Here is a 14,358-nt window from a genome sequence, read left to right on the forward strand (position 1 = left end):
TAACTCATTGAAAAGGTTTGGATCAGATAAGCTGTGCTTATAGTTAGGCACTAAGGCACTATGCTAAATCATATGAGAAATTATTTCTTTGCAGCAGATTTTTTTGTTAAAACAAGATTGAGCTAGCTAAGCAGTAAATATGTGCAGGATTTATTGAGTTTGGGATATCCCACGATCTCTACATAGTTAGCTCAATTGACTGGCTGAATAACAGGGACATGAAATTGTCTCTGATGCTTGCATTCATTTTGTGGACATAATCTAAAAGCATAAAGCTAAATCTAGCCTCTTTTCAGCAGATATTTTAGTAACAACACAAATGAGCTAGCAAGGGGTTAGGGGTTAGGTACAAAACAGGGAACAGAAATGGTCTTTGTTACTTAAAGTTGGCAGGTGAATTTTGTCTTTTGGGATGGAATAAGATGCTAGTCCAAGTTTCTAACGTTATGACAAGCATGTTGAACTAGTGTGTTGTGCAAATCTTCTTGCATGTATTGCGTGACAGTCTCACAGGTTGACATCTATTTTTAGTAGGCCTACAGCAGTCACCTGCACAACTGATCTGATCCAACCATTTCCAAAAAGTTACACCAGAGCATTAAAAGCATGATCGATCTAGACTTTACCACCATAAAATTTTCTTTTTTCAACCACAACTAATTGCATGGCGTCACAATGGGGAGAAAAAAGAGCAGCCCGCGTTGTCTTTGCCACTGGTTCAATTCAATTCAATTTTATTCAATTTTATTTATAGTATCAATTTATAACAAGAGTTATCTCGAGACACTTTACAGATAGAGTAGATAGAGACCACACTCCAGAATTTACAAGGACCCAACAGTTCTAGTAGTTTCCTCCAGAGCAAGCAACAGTGCGACATTGGCAAGGAAAAACTCCCCTTTGGGAAGAAGCCTCGGACAGACCTTGGTTCTTGGTATGCGGTGTCTGACGGGCCGGTTTGGGTTAGAATGAAGAGTGGCAATAACAATCACAAAAAAATAGTAGTTTGTAGGAGTTCTTTGTAGTAGTTCATGGCATAGCAGGGCACTGTGGGCATTACAAGGCACAGCAGGACGTAGTTGGGCGCCGCAGAGTGTAGCAAGATGTAACAGGGCACCGCAGAGCGTAGCAGGATGAACATGCTGGGGGAAAAAGAACATAAGGACTCCGGGGAATGACTCCCAAGAGCTAGGTTAGTAACAGACATTTCTGGGACATGGATGCACATAAATGGGAAGATAGAAAGATAGAGGAGAGAGGAGCTCAGTGTGTCGAAGGAAGTCCCCAGCTGTCTAAAACTATTACAGCATAACTAGGAGAGACAGGGCAAAGAGAGGAGCCTGCTCAGGCTAGAACTCTGCGCTTTGTTGCTCGCCTCCCTCTAGTTTTATTATATTATTGATTACATGATAGATAAATCTGACAACTATAACGGGAAGCAGGTGGTCCGGGTTAGGCGGACACTTTTTTTTTTTTATTTAACCTTTATTTAACCAGGAAAATCCCATTGAGATTACTAATCTCTTTTTCAAGGGAGTCCTGGCCAAGACAGAGGCACAGTTCAGAACAACAATTCCATACATTACAATTTCATAACAATTTCCTAAAAACTATTTAAAACATTTACAGACCATGGATTTAATTTCCAAACCTTTGAGCAAGAGTTTAAACTGACCGATTGCAACCACTTCCTTCAATTTCCAGAACTTTTGTAAATTGTTCCATGTTGTGGGGAGACTGCATCTCCCCACTCCCTAACAATATCAATTCTATGCCCTAACTCTAAGCTTTATCAAAAAGGAAAGTCTTAAGCCTTCTCTTAAATGTGGGAACGGTGTGTGTCTCCTGAACCCAAACTGGAACCTGGTTCCACAGGAGAGGAGCCTGATAGCTGAACGCGCTGGCCCCCGTTCTACTTTTAGAGACTCTAGGAACCACAAGTAATCCTGCATTCTGGGAGCGTAGTGCTCTTGTAGGGTTGTAAGGTACTATGAGCTCTTTAAGATAAGATGGTGCCTGACCATGAAGAGCTTTGTAGGTGAGAAGAAGGATTTTAAATTCTATTCTGGATTTTACAGGAAGGCAATGCAGAGAAGCTAAAACAGGAGAGATGTGATCTCTTTTCCTGGTTCCGGTCAGAACACGTGCTGCAGCATTCTGGATCAGCTGAAGAGTCTTTATGGACTTTTTCGAGCAGCCTGATAATAAAGAATTGCAGTAATCCAGCCTAGAAGTAACAAATGCATGAACTAGTTTTTCTGCATCCTTTTTAGACAGGATAGTCCTGATTTTTTCAATATTATGTAGGTGAAAAAAGGCGGTCCTTGAAATTTGCTTTATGTGAGAATTAAACGACATGTCCTGATCAATGATAACTCCAAGATTCCTCACAGTGGTGCTGGAGGCCAGGGTGATGCCATCCAGAGTAACTATCTCTTTGGATAATGCGTCACGGAGGTACTTGGGCCCCAGAACAATAACATCAGTTTTATTTGAGGTTAAAATTAGAAAATTACAAATCATCTAGGTTTTAACATCCTTTAAAGTTTTACTTGAGTCTTTTCTTTTCATGCCACTTTCTATTTCTACTCCACTACATTTCAGAAAGAAATATTTTACTTTTTACTCCTCTACATTAATCTGACAGTTACTAGTTACTTGCAATTTAAGATTTTTGCACACAAATCACATGTACTACCCACCAATGTAGAGACCTACAAGTACAGCTAAAATGATAAGCCGCTAAAAACACTTAGTTGATTGACAGATGTGTTTTGATCATTGACAGTTTTTAAAATGTAAGGATTTTTCTGCATTGAGTACATTTTCCTGATGAAACTTATGTAACTACTTTTACTTAAGTGACATTGTCAATGCAGGACTTTTACTCGTAACTGAGTATTTTAACAGTGCAGTATTAGTGATTTTATTCAGCCTAAGTAAATTATTTGAATATTACCACCACTAATTTGGACTGGGAGTAGTCGGAGAACTCACACCAGAAACGTTCTAGAATATTGGCACATACTAGCAAGGGGAAAATGGTTAAGAATGTTATTGTAATGTATTAGTCATTGTGCTGATGTGCTGCAATAGCAGTAATCAGCTTCTTCAGATAGGGAATGAGTCCTTACCCCAAGGCAAATCTCTCAGTCAACCAGTCAGTTTTTGTCCTACCCTCACCTATGGTCATAAAGGCTAGGTCATGACCAAAAGAACGAGACAAAATGGGTTTCCTCAGGAGGGTGGCTGGTGTCTCCCTTAGGGATAGGGTAAGAAGCTCAGTCATCTGTGAAGAGCTCGGAGTAGAGCCGCTGCTCCTTTGCATCAAAAGAAGACGGTTGAGGTGGTTTGGGCATCTGGTAAGGATGCCTCTGGGCGCCTCCTAGGGAGATGCCAGGCACGTCCAGCGGGGAGGAGGGCTCAGGAAAGACCCAGGACTGGGTGGGGGGATTATTATCTCCAACCTGGCTTGGGAACAACCTGGCCCCAGTTGGACCTGGTTGATGTGGCTCGGGAAAGGGAAGTGTCTAACTATCACGTGTTCTTTGATTTGATGAAGACGAAGAGAGGCTGAGGGTCCAATTGAGAATTAAGAAAGGGTTTAAAGAAAAAGCATGATGAAGATGATAAGACAAAGACAATACACAAAACATGATAACACTGCAGCTGACAGCGAACTTGATCCATACTTCTCACTGATGGAGTTACATGAAACCAGTCCTGAATATTCCTAAATCACACATTTATCCCCTGCAACTGGGGGCGGTTCCTTTTCATAACTTACACTTTCAAAATAACAGAAAACAAAAAAAATGGCATCATACGTAAACAGAAATACATTGTTTTCAAAACATTGTTTTTAACTTTTTATAACTCAAATGAAGGGTCCTCTGTTGGAGCTGCTGCCCCCGAGACCCGATACCGGATAAGCGGATGAAGATGGATTGATGGAACAAGTAATGCCACTGGCACAAACACACACACACAGGAGAAGTGTAAAATTGGAAAAAGGAGAAAAGGAGACGGTGAGAAGAGGAAAGGAGGAGAGGAAGACAGGAGAAGAGGAGGTGAAGAAAGGAGAAGAAGTGTTATTTGTCAGCAAACACGATGCAATGAACTAACTGACCAACTGACTAACTCCTAACTGACTTCAGGTCTCAACACCAACAGGTGTTTTACAAAGACAAGACTCTGGCGCACCTTTGAAAGTCCCTGTCGGTACACGATCCGTTCTGCCTGCATGATCTTTCACGGATGTGTAGATGATAATCCTGATTTACAAGGATTTATGACACTACACAATCTGTTCCCATAGACCAGGGGTTGGCAACCAGCGGCTCCGGAGCCACATGCGGGTCTTTGATCCCTCTGATGCTGCCCAGCTTTTAAAAATTATCAATAAATATTTAATTAAAATGTATTTTATTTTAGTTTGTACAGCAAATTAAAGACTGCTGTACTCAATTCAGCTGAGGCCTACTCAATTGCCTGTGATGACACCAAAGACAAAGATGATATAGAACAAATAGCGCTGCTCTGCCGGTATGTAAACTCGACTGGGCCACAAGAAAAAATGATCGAGTTAATACCACTAAAAGGCCAAACACGGGGGTAAGATGTCTGTGTGGCTGTCTTGAATTGTTTGAGAGCAAGAGGAATAAACACCACCCACCTTGTGTCAGTGGCTACAAACGGGCACCAAATATGACAGGAGCGCACAAGGGCTTTGTGGCTTTACTGCAGAAAATAGCTGACTTTTCACTGCATCCTGCACCAAGAGGCACTGTGTGCCTAAACATTTCCTCCGGAATGCACAGGAGTAATTAATGTTGTCATTCAGATTGTGTGCAAAATAATGGCAAAAGGTTTAAATCACCGTCAGTTCTGTTCGTTACTGGATGAGCTGGAAAGCACGTATTCTGATCTGCTGCTGCTCAACAAAGTCCGGTGGCTGTCCAGAGACGAGGTGCTATGCTTTGCGGCATGTCTGGAAGAAGTGAAAACCTTCCAGCAAAGGGCTCATATTTCCTGAGCGGGAAGAGCCAGAGTGGCTGGAAAAGCTACACTTCTTGGTAGACATGACAGCGCACCTGAACACGCTGAACACAACTCTTCAGGGTAAAACAGGGCTGTGCGTCCTTTATCCTGAAAAGCTGTGGAGGTTTTGGCATTCTAGCATGAGTTGACAGTGCTAGCCCTATTTCACTAAACCGTCAACCCAACGTCTTTTTTTCTGAGTTAAAAATGTTTCGTTGCATACAGAAATGTCATTTCCTTTTCTATGCAATCGTATACACAGTATAGTTTGTTTATACATAGCACGAAGGCATAAAAAATGTTATTTCATTTAAAATTTCAAAAGGGTTTTGTGGCTCCCAGTGTTAACTGGGCTAACATACGCAGTTAAAGAAAGTCTGTTTCACAGTAGCTAGCGGTTAGCCGTTAGCCTCGACCGGAAAGCTAACGTTAGTTTAGCTAACAGCTAATTTGGCTAAGCACTAGCTGAGATAGCATGTAGAAAAAGAACCTCTAAACTGAAAATAACCCTTAAAATATACAACAGTTAGTCAGTTCAACGTTACTTGTGCTCATTTAAAATACAATTACTTAATACTTGTCTTTATTATTACTATAAAGTCTTAATTTGGCTGTAGCCTGCTTTCCCCAGTATTTCGTTAGAGTAACGTTATTTTAGACTGAATCATGCTGTCAACTAGCTGGGAGGTTAGTTAGCCAAAACAGATGTTAACTAATGTTGAGTTATAAAAAGGTTATAAACTTTGTATGATGCAGCCAGGATAGGATTAAGAAGCATTTCGTCTGTTAAGAGGTCAGGATGGTCCTTTTTCTTGGACCTCACCTACCCCCTCTGTCTCTGCCAGATAAATAGAACTGAAAACTATTTAACATATAGAAAGAACCCGATTGTTTCACACCAGGAAGTAGCCTTATGTCTCCTGTCCCCTGGGGTCCTGGTCTAGGCTAAAACAATACAATGTTGATTGGACTATGTTGATGTTGGAGTTTCACATTTACACGACAGAACCTTTTGTTCTGTAACCAAAACGACCCCCAAAGGTGCAGAGTTTGAAGGCAGGTCAGTTCTCTATTGGTCAGCAAAGATGCGCTGCATGTTGTCATGACAACAGCGGACCAATGAGAATGGATTTTGTATTTGCCAGGTGAAAAGGAACCGCCCCTAGATGCAGGGGATAAAACAGTGGGACTTAGGACTTTTCATGACTGGTTTCACATTACTCCGTCAGGGGGAAGCGTGGATCCAGTCCGCTGCAAGCTGCAGTGTTTTCATGTTAGATGTGTCTGATCCCTGGTTTCACGTTACTCCGTCAGGGGGAAGCGTGGATCCAGGCCGCTGCAAGCTGCAGTGTTTTCATGTTTGATGTGTCTGATCACTGGTTTCACGTTACTCCGTCAGGGGGGATCCAGTCCGCTGCAAGCTGCAGTGTTTTCATGTTGGATGTGTTTGTTTGTGTCTTGTTGTCTTTGTCTTATCATCTTCATCACTGCTGTTGCATTAAACCTTTTCCTAAATTCTAAATTCGACCAACAGCCTCCTTTTCCTCAGAGATCCGCACGAACGCGAAGTTAGTTATGAATTTCTAACACTAAACTAGCGTCAACTTCCCGGGGAAGGCTAACCGTTCTGTTAGCTATTACATATGTACACGATCTGTGCTGCCTACAGATCTGCATATGCCACGATCCACTGTCGTTAGCTTCCCGACTAACCGCTAGCTGACAGCTTGATTCAGTCTATAATAACGTTACTCAAACTTAACACTGGGAAAATGAATGGTACGCCTAATAACAAAGACAAGTATTTTAAAAGAGTACAAGTAAGGTAGAACTGATGTAAAATATACATACTATATAAATATATATAACGTTATATATACTATGTAAAAAAAATGCATAGTATACAGTATATATATATATATATATATATATATATATATATATATATATATATATATATATATATATATATATATATATATATATATATATATTAATATATATATATGTATATTATTTGGTCTTTTACATGCCGTCTCAGCTAGTGGTTAGCCGAAATTGCTGTTAGCTAAACTAACGCTTTCCAGTGGAGGCTAACAGCCTGGAACAGATTGTGCAGTGTTGTAAATCCTTGTATCAGGATTATCATTAGGAACATCTTGCACATACGCAGAACATATTGTGCAAGCAGAACAGATTGTGTAGGGGAGAGCCGGGACACTTTTCAGTTAAACGGTTTCTAGGATAGATTTTTTTTTTGTGATCAACATATGTGTTCTCTTAGTATCATTTGTTATTTGTTATTATTATCATATAATAATAACTTAACAAAGGCCAATTTTCAGATTAATCACAATATTTAGCCTAATGTTTCTTGTAAAAATTGAGTCAATGAAATTTATTGAAGATTGTACAATTGATTATTAGGCTATTAAAGAGATAACCTGTGTTGCATAATTGAAAATGTAATCCGCATTACAAAAAAACATTCTAGGAACATTATTGGCTAAATAGGCCTAAGCATGAACAGGTTTAATTCATATCACAAAGATCACATATGTAATGCTATGCACTATTTGTGCAGCCCTCATGGGACCAGTGGAGGCTGAATAGGCACTGCACCCACACTTCTCCAGGCATGGAGGAAGCTGATGACTCGCCACACACCACACAGTCCTCCTCCTCCTCCTGGGAACCCGCGTTGGCAGTAGCAGGGGCGACTGCAGCATAGGCGGCGGTTGGAATTCACTGCACATGACTGGAAAGGAAGACAAGTACACTAAACTTCACTTGCCTTCTTCTCCCTCCTCTTTTATTTTCCTTTCTAGTACCAGCCTTAGGAAAGGAAGAATTCAGGCAGAATTGTTGGGCAGCTTCAAGGATGATGAAGATGTCTGCAAAGGGAAGGATAAACTTTTTTTTAACTGGTTAATCTTAAATTAAAAAAAAACATTAATTCATGCATCTATCTAGCCATTTAATGTAGGCCTACCTGCAGTCGCAGAGGGTTCCGGCACACTGGTCTGCACTGTGTGATGGGGTAGGAGGTGGGGAAGGAGGACGGTCTGTCACAAATGAACCGGATTCAGGGGACAGATCCCGGTGCAATAGAACCCAGCAGTCAGGTTTGAGATTGTTGCCGCCAAGGGTAGTGTTGCTGCCACCAGGGAGGGGACGTCATAGATTGTCATTTGTTGGCCTGGATGGTTTTTTATCTGTGGATCTGCAGCTGTGTTGACATAGTAAACATAGGGAAGCTGACATTAGTTTAGTTAGCATCTATTTCAGCTAACCTGACAGCTAGCTGACAGCTTGATTCAGTTTAAAATAACGTTACTCAAACTAAACACTGGGAAAAGCAGGCTACAGCTAAATTAAGAGTGGACCAAACAAACTTTGATCCAAGGGCTAAAGGCAGTGCCCTGCAGTGTGCCCTGCAGAAATCTATTGCTGCCACTAAAATGTGAGAGTGGTGGTTTTCGAGCAACAGAAGCAGCATACAGACCTTGGAAGCACTAGTATGTTTGGCAAAATGCTGGAGGAAAAGCACAAATTCTGGCTCTTGCATCCACTTGGATCCATTCGCAGAGCCCCCCAATGGAGCACCCCAATGGAGCACCCCTGACAAAGTGGTCCTTGTACTTCTTCCCATTACCCGCAAGGCGACTGTAACCAATGTCCCCCTCTTCCCAGAAGACATTGCTAATATCTGCAGCTCCCCCGTGGTGGCTATCACTCTGTCCAGCACCTGCACAGTGGTAATACCTGCAAAAAGAAATGTTTTTCACTGTTACAATAAATATTAACTTTATATTTATAGTTAACATTGTATTTATTTATGGACCTATTGTATTGTATTGTATTTATTTATTAAAGTAAATTTCATGAATATACCAGTCTCGTCCATGTTCCAGATATTTTTTGCAGTGAATTTGTGATTGTCCAGGGCCTTTTGCAAATTGAGGAAGAAGGACTTCACATTGTTTTTATTAAAACTAGTTGCTGGTGCCTTGGGGGCGGCGGATGAACAGGGAGGTGGCACGTTGGAGGAATGATGTAAGCCAGTCCTGTCCTGCCATTTCCTTCTTCTCCCAGGTGGCAGGGCATTTGCAGGGAAATCTTGCTGCAAGTTGGTATGCAAGCCTGCTACCTGAGGTCACAAAACGAAACATTTTTATAATAAAACAGAACTTAATTATAATCACTGCTTGTGTGTTTTTTGTATTTTTTTAAAGTGTATTTGGTTCTGTAATTATTTGTATTCATATTTAACTGTATATAGTTCTGTATTTATTTGTATGAATGTAGAATGAAGTTTAATTTGTGTTCCCTGGTTTCTTCACACTGACCTCTCTTTGGCTCAAGCCAAAGTAAGTGGCGGCTGCTCTTTTCAGATATGCCTGTAGCTTGCCCTCCGGGTTGAACACATAATAAATGGGTTCAAGTAGCCCGGGGGCTTAACTTGCAGTTGCGTTGTCTCATCTTTCCTCTTCACGTAGAGTGACAGGGTGACATGGTTGAGGCCATGTATTTCAGCTGCAAACCTAATGCTGACCTCCTTACTCACTATTTAGGCCCTTTCATATACTTCTGGCTCAACCTCTCCTCTCCTTGTAGTTTTTTTTTTAATTCTTGGCATTTACTGAGGGTTCATATGATTAAATAACTATTAAACATTGAAAACACATTTAAAGCATCACATACGTTTTCATAATTTATTGCTAAACACTTTATTCAATGATGCACGTAGTATCACCACATGAACAACGGGACTGCTGTTTCAACTAAAATATTAGTTGTTCCCAGTATTGTATGTGTGTTTTCAGAATGTGAGTCTGTAAGTACAAACTGCCCTTCACATGTGCGTCTGAAGTACCAGAACCAGGACGGTCTCTCGCTCCCCGCCTTCTCCTTATCAGTCCATCTATTGATCGTTGGTCCGTACCTCAGCGTTTGTTTATGATTTAGCGGATCACATGGTTGACCCCTCCAGAGCCCTCTCAACTCAGCTTCAGCAAGGCCCCAGCCAGAGCATGTGGACCCCTCTGCTTGCTCTGCAGTCCAGCACAGCACACTTACAGATGTTGCAATCACTATCAAACGTTTAGCCCTGTTTCACTTTCATGTCGCTTTGGGCCAAGAATCGCAGCCAGACCATGAACCTTTGTGGTCTTTAGCTGTGCTGTGGTCTGAGGTGCTGTGATGGTTGTTGTCGTCAGTCTTCTGGTTTCAGTTCTGATCTTCAGGATCAGTTTTTTCAGTGATCCTGCAGCTGGAGGAGCGAGATGGACCTAATTCTGAAACAACGAGGCACTGTGTGGCACAAAACAGAACTCCAAAAAGCATTATCTTTTCTTTTATCAACACTCATTTAGTGTATGTCATTCATTATTATAAATTAACATTTCTTTCCCTCTTGCTGGTTGAACTCTATAAAATCCATAGAAACATTCTAAAGAGAAACACTGGTTTTGGAACTCATCTCTTCTAAGCCTCAGTTTATATTACGAGTCATGTTTCTGCACAAATTAAAACAAAATTGCAGAGTAGTTTTAATATCCTCCATGCTATAGACACTGTATTATTCCTACTGCATCCCTCTTTTTAAATTATGTCTCCTACAGCATACCTGTTCATAATGATGTTGTAGTTTTAGACATTAACACACTCTCTGGCGTTACAAACCAACATCTTGATCATAAAAGCAACAAAACAAAAAGTTCAAATAGAAAAAGAAAAGAATCACCCAAATTAAATGTTTCCACATCAACTTAATAGTTTAAACAGTTTGTCATATAAAAACTAAAAATACAAACAAAATCCACAGTTAAGCTTCACTGAAAGTTCATTTGAGCACCACATCAAATACACATAAAATCAAATCTCATAACAGCTTGGATTGGTTTCAATTTTATCTCAACCAGTAAACTTAGATGAATTATAACAAAAAGAATGTTTTTTTAATTTTTCTATTTCTAGGTTGCAACAAAAATCCTTATCCTTCTCCATGCGTGTGTGTTTCATGAAAGAACCCACACTTCAGCTGTCCTCCAGACCTCTGGAAAGAAAGAAGGATTTCTCTCCTTTTTTTCTTTTCACTTTACCACAAAGAAGTCTTAATCTAGGACAGGGCTCACGGCCGCGTGTTTCAACGTTACCACGGTTTAGGTCCTGATTTCAACCGACCCTCCACCTGCGTCTTAGCCTCCGCCATACTATTCATTATTCATTTTTCAAACTACCTTCTTTTCTATTATCCAATTTAGAAATTACTCTTCACGTTTCCCGAACACTACGCCTTCATGTATCCGCTGTTTCAAACACACTACCTTTCGTCTGATTCACCAGACTACCTTCATTTCTACGGCCCAATTTAGAAACTACTCTTCACGTCTCTTTTTGTGGAGGCTACCTTCATGTATTCCCTCTTTGAAATACATTACCTTTTCGTCTGGTTTATTAACTACAACTCTTCCCACTACTAATTTTCCAAATTAGCGGTGCCCTTCATGCTCTACTTTATGGATAAATATCCCGCGCGTGATATCCTCCTGTAAGCACTACATCTTTGTACCTTTTTTGCAAGTACTACGTTTTCAAACTTAAAATATATGTTTACACATTAAAATTTAAAACTTTTTCACACATCAACATCTTATCAAATAACAGTCAAATTTTTTACGTATCCAATGATGCAGATTTGATATTAACAGGTTCTGCTTTACCTTTCCTTAGTGCCCGGGCTGAATTTGGAGACGCATCTCGTCCTAGTTGTTCACTTACTCGATGGGTCCGTGCCTTCCTCGGCCCCACGTTGGGCGCCAAATTGTTGGAGCTGAATCCTGCTCCATTCTCAGGGTTCATTCAATTAGTAGTCAAAATCTCAGATGTGGATGTGTGAATCCAGTTTATTACATAGGATATCCTAGAGACAAATACAGAGTCAACCTAACACGGCTCTCCCCCAAATTTGTCTGACTCTTTGGCTCTCAGACCCCCAGTTTTATCTCACACAGGGTAGGGTCTCTAGACCACAGTGATGTGTGTGTGTGCCTATTTGTTATCTTTCAATTGGAATGTGACTGGAGGTTTATGACTCTCAGTTCAGGAAAAAAATCAGTGGGGTTAAAGAAAGACTGAAACCAGACTCAGGAAGCATCCCTAACAATCAATTCTGCTTCTAACACATTTAGGAGAGCTGGGTTATAACAAAATATACCAGAACATCTTATATTATAAAACAGAAATATTGCAAAACAACTCAACAAACAACAAACTATATACTTATAACAACAAACGTAATGCTTGACCAACATGTCTTCATTTCTGTTGAAATAATGCTTTTACCTTTAAACTTAGATTTATAATGCAAATCACACACAATGTTTAAACACATATAACATTTTAAATCCCAACAATAGACCTTAGTGGTCCCCTAATACCATTTCTGAAGTCTCCTTCCCAAATTACAGCCTTGGTGCAGAATTCCAGCCACTAGAGCCAGTCCCACAATGAGCTGTCCTTTGTATGTGCCATTTCTGACTCTGTAGCTATTGAAGAAGAAACTAAGTCAGAAACAACATCGCCTTGTTCCTACTCCATTGCTGCTTCGTAGTCTTGTTCCTCCTCTTCCATCTCTTCACTTTGTTGTTGGTTGACAGTCAGCAGTGTTCTTTGAGCAAGTTTCCATCCACAAGTGTACTGCTGACTTTGCAACCTGTCCATTCTTTAATGGTCTAAGCAAGTAAGGGAAAACAAATTAATAGAGAGAAACAAAACCATATTGACAAGTATTGGGATTTATTAACAGTGGAGTTAATGAATATACCCCCAGATGTTGTTTGGTTCTCGCCCAATCTAAAATAAATAAATAATTTCACAGAACCCGATTGTTATTTAAGTATCTATACATTTTGATCTGAGTGGTTAAATACAGGAAAATATGTGGATGAGCACAACTTTATTTTTTTTCCATGCCTCCCATAAAAGTGTGTCCGTCTGTTTCTCACGGAAGACGTCGTAGGAAAAAAGGAACCTAATTTAGGAGTTTGACATTACCCCACATCTAGTTGATGTGCATCCAGATGTTGATGTTGAGGATTTCCTGTTTATATTGTGTTACATTGTGTGACGTTGTATAAGCTAGCTACACAGTGAGACACATAGAAAACGATACTGATTGTGATAACTGGAGCTCTGAAAAGTAGGTCTTAATTGGCACTTTTATCGGATGCGAGTTGATGCATAGGTAGTTGGCTCCCACAACTTAGCTTCTAGTACACCTTATAAGCCTCTCCTTGTAAAGATTTTTAGTTTGCAACAGGCAAGTGTAACTGCGCCTACTACTCTCTACGTTTCGAAGATGTAGAGATGTCTAAAACAATGGGCAAACAAGATAAAGATGCCTCTTCTTCTTTGTCTGCTAGCATCACGTTAGCAAAATCCAGCTTCAACTAAATATCTCTTAAAACCTTTTCAATGCAATGAGATAAGGTTTTCGGTGTCCATGTCAGCTTTGAGATCTCCAGCACCTTTATTAGACACTGAAACAAATGTGCTAGCTTTGCACACGGTGCATTCTGCCTCCCACTTGTCCCGACCAGGACGGTACGTGGAATTTTTTTTTTGCGGTTCAACTATGAAGCTGCGCTTAAACTTCAGCATTTATGTTCAATGATGCTCCCTGTCTGATGTGCTCCCTAAATGTGCTCCCTGTCTGTCCCCCCCAGACAGTTTGTAAAAAGTGGACATCTCTGGGCAAAATAGGACGTTTGGCCACACCAATTTAGCTCTCCATTAGGATTATCGGCTTGCTTGAGTCAATTGAGGGGTCACGACAAACCGCATACTTTTCCCACCTACTGGTGTATGTAGCCTATTTGGTACAGATGTCCTCTCTTCACCAAAACATAAGCCAGTGGACCAATACACAAATCTATGCAAACTGAACGTTAATGCCTTTAATATGTGCAAAGGCGAGGTGTGCTCTTTGCAGTTCAGTCCTGTTATCTAACATTATAATGTTAGTTATGCGCTAACACTGGGTTCAGATTAATGTGATGCTGGCAATTTGGGTCTGTGTGGAGACACCTTCCAAAACGTTATCAGCAGAGGCCTATTGTAAGACATTCAGGTTTCACTGTTTACTTGTATTTTCTTCAGGTGATCAAAAGCAGATGTGTTCAGATAACATCTGCAAATACCTGTTGCACTACTTGCTGCTTTTCTATTGGTTTTAAGATGCAATGTTTCCCCTGACGTCTATTAAGTTGTGGGATCAGCGCGTTAGATTTGAGGAAGTAACAAATTATATTGGTC

The sequence above is a fragment of the Etheostoma cragini genome, chromosome 17 (genome assembly GCF_013103735.1).
Source record: "Etheostoma cragini isolate CJK2018 chromosome 17, CSU_Ecrag_1.0, whole genome shotgun sequence".
In the NCBI taxonomy this organism is placed as follows: Eukaryota; Metazoa; Chordata; class Actinopteri; order Perciformes; family Percidae; genus Etheostoma; species Etheostoma cragini.